Source organism: Notothenia coriiceps, unplaced genomic scaffold, assembly GCF_000735185.1.
Source record: "Notothenia coriiceps isolate Sejong01 unplaced genomic scaffold, NC01 NC01_scaffold00019766, whole genome shotgun sequence".
Classification (NCBI taxonomy): domain Eukaryota; kingdom Metazoa; phylum Chordata; class Actinopteri; order Perciformes; family Nototheniidae; genus Notothenia; species Notothenia coriiceps.
Window position 1 is genome coordinate 66,931 of NW_011352467.1, and position 3,354 is coordinate 70,284.

The following is a 3,354-nucleotide window of genomic DNA, read 5'->3' on the forward strand; positions in this document are numbered from 1 at the left end:
TTTCCTCCCCGCTCCGCCCCGTGTTGGGGGGGGGGTCAGCTCCAGCTCATGCAAAGACAGAGCTGGAGTGAGGCAAAATGAGGCATGGCTAAAATGCATGATCTGTTTGGTATTTTGAAAAAGAAAACTCGTAAATATAACTTATATAGGTATGGCCCTACAATATATTATTCAAATATAGCATGATAGGTCCCCTTTAAATAAAAACTTCTAAAAAAACGTGTAGGGCTATACAAGATCAACATTGGTGATGATGTTGCCATTGTACCAAACTTTGGTTTAGTAGGTGTTTTGGTAATGTTTATAGCTGTTCCAAACCGCCTTACTCACAGGCAGGGTGAAAAGCCTGCTGTCAGAGGGAAAACAACTTAAATGCAGCACGCAGCAAACCCAGAACACGCTGAAGGAATAATCTATCCCATCTGGCCTGGGAACACCTAAGGATCACCCACAAGAAGTTGAAGGAAATATCCAAGGAGAAGTACGTCATAGCTACCTTGCCTAGTCTGTTAGCCTGGATATATTGTTCGTCATGTCTACATTTATTATCAAATAAATGTAAAATGTAGTACCTTTACAGTGCAAATGTGTGGCCAAGCCAATAGACACCAATAGGAGAATAAATTACACATTACAAACAACTTTTATTCTAAGTCAGAGTGCAAACTGTTACTTACTTCATAGAAAAAGTAATTATGGTTTCATGTCAGTCAACATCTGGAGCAGGTTAGCAGGACTTTATACACTGTGTCTTTGGGTAAAGGTCCATCTCCTCATTAAGTCCCTGTGGGAAACCTGGACAGCGTCTTTTTTCACTGGTGTTTATTTCACTCTGACGCAGAGATCGCATGTATCACGGCCTGGCTTTTATGGGCCAGTAAAAGTCTATTCTCACCACTCGAACAAGGATTTTTTTAAAGGATGTTGTACGCCTTAAATTCTCCTGTAAACTGGCAGGAGGACATACTATACAGCTTATTTTCTGTTCTTGATATTTTTAACTGTTGTCTCACAAGGTACATTTTAACTTATCTTACTGCTATAGTTCTAGACTTAAATTGATATCAGATTTTATTAAATTGTACTCAATAGGTTAAGAAGAGACTGTCCTCACCAAACATATAATAGCATTGATTGCAAAGACTTACCCAACAAGCAACCTCTTGTCTTTGCTAACACAAGCCTGATTAGCATATAGCTAAGCCACATACGTATGTTATCGTCTTACAAGTCAGGCGCCAATACAATAAAAAATGTGTCTAATTTGTGATTTTGGAAAATAATGATGATACATTATTTAATTGAGATAATATAGCTTATTTAATAAATGAATCATATTGGTCGGGAAACATTAGCAATCAGAAAATAAGACTGGACAAACTGGAAATAACTCAACACACATTATTCAAATGTATAGAAACAAATGCAAAAGAAAGCCTGAAATGATTACACAAAATACCGTATGTGTTTCAAAAATGCCTTACAGTTAATAGACTGACTTTGATCACTTGATTCCCTGCAGTTAAGTTAATGTTGTTTTATTGTTAAAATAGTGTCCTAATCACTCCTTTCTGGTTTGCAGGATGTCAGTAAGGTATCAAAGCTGTTACATTGATAAATCCTTATCTAATTTTTTTTTACTTTCCTTGTTTCTCTCCACCTCAGCTCAACTTGGCTGAATACACATTTAGGTTAATATATTTCCAGTGCTCTGCAGAGGTGTTAACAATTAGCACATATGTACGATTAGCACCTGTTGTTAGCATGCAAGAGGATGGGATTCTCTGGAAAAAATAACCAGTGGCCATATATTAAACATGTAAATGTTTCTTATAGGTTTATCACTCAGTCAACTCAAGTTAAGAGTATTAGAAGAATGTGGAATATACGCTGTTAATATTTGGCGTCTAGGCTGGGATCGCATCACTCCCCACGAGGAACCAAGGGGTACACTGTAAAAAAAGATCCTAATTTTACAGGAAATAACTGTACATTTTTTAAGTAATTATCATGTTTTTTTAAATAACTTGCAAAATCCTGTACAATTACAGATATTAACTATAAATTAACAACCCAAAATATTATTTGAATAACAACAAATAACATTTTTTTTTTTTTAAAGTAAATTTACTTTATAATATTTACAGTATTTTTGCACTTTCAGAAAATACATGCAGATGTACGTAAAATACAACTTATTACCTGTAATTACATATGTAACTCGTAATATATTTTGTACATCTTGTCTATCTAATGCTTTGGACAAGGTTCCACACTGGCTGAACAACATTTGGTTCCAGTTAAATGTAAAAAAAACACGATGCATGATGTTCAGTAAACGACCAGTCAAAATCGAAGAATCCAATGTGTTTTTAAACGGAGCAGAAATAGAACTAGTCCCCCAGTTCAGGTATCTTGGAGTCATACTGGACTCGAACTTGACTTTTAGGTTGCGTTCACACCTGCCTTGTATAGTCCGGTTAAATCGATCCCTGGTGCGTTTAGCCGCTTGGTGCGGTTCATTTGGGTCTGTGTGAACACAATCCGAGACCTCTTAAGTGAACTAAACAACCGGACTCTGGTCCGCTAAAATAGGTGGTCTCGGAGCGCTTGCTTGCGAACTCTGGAGCGGCTCATTGCTGGTGTGAACGCAAACCGCACCAAAACATAGGAATCGTAGTATTTACGTGTCACAAGAACGCGGATATCTTCAAAATCTTTAGCGAAAGAGTCTTTCAAGACATCCGCGGTTGTTTAGTTAAAGAGTGAAGCAGAATGAAGTGTTGAACAGTGTCGTGTAAAGTAAAAATTCTCCGTCAGCTACATACGTCAGTGAAACGCCCCTCCTTACTGCAGAAAATCTCTCATTATATGTGTTATAATGTTTTATAACAGACGTTGTCTGATTATATAATCATATGCGCGCGCCGCTGCTAGTGTCTGTTGATCTCCAGATTAACAGCAGCATGAGAATAACCTGCCGAAAGTGCCGGTGCTCCATGGCAGAGGCTACGGTAGAAATTGCCGGGATTTGCGTTTTTACCCCCTTAATGTCTGACCAATGGTTGAACAGCATTTCCGTGCACATGACTTGTGTTTAATATAATAGAATCTCTCTATATGGCGCTGTTCACAATGAAGGATCAATTCTTCTTCAAGGCAGGGAAAGTTTCACAGTACACAGTCTACTGACCCACAGCTGCTGCCTCTCTGTTGGACTCCGGTACTGCACCTTACTCACGAGACGTTGTAAAACAAAAAAAAATGGGTGGGAGGCGAACGCAGTAATCACTCCGCCAACGCCACAGTCACCCCCGTTGTGCCAGTTGGTGGTCACTGACGTACAGGGTACCC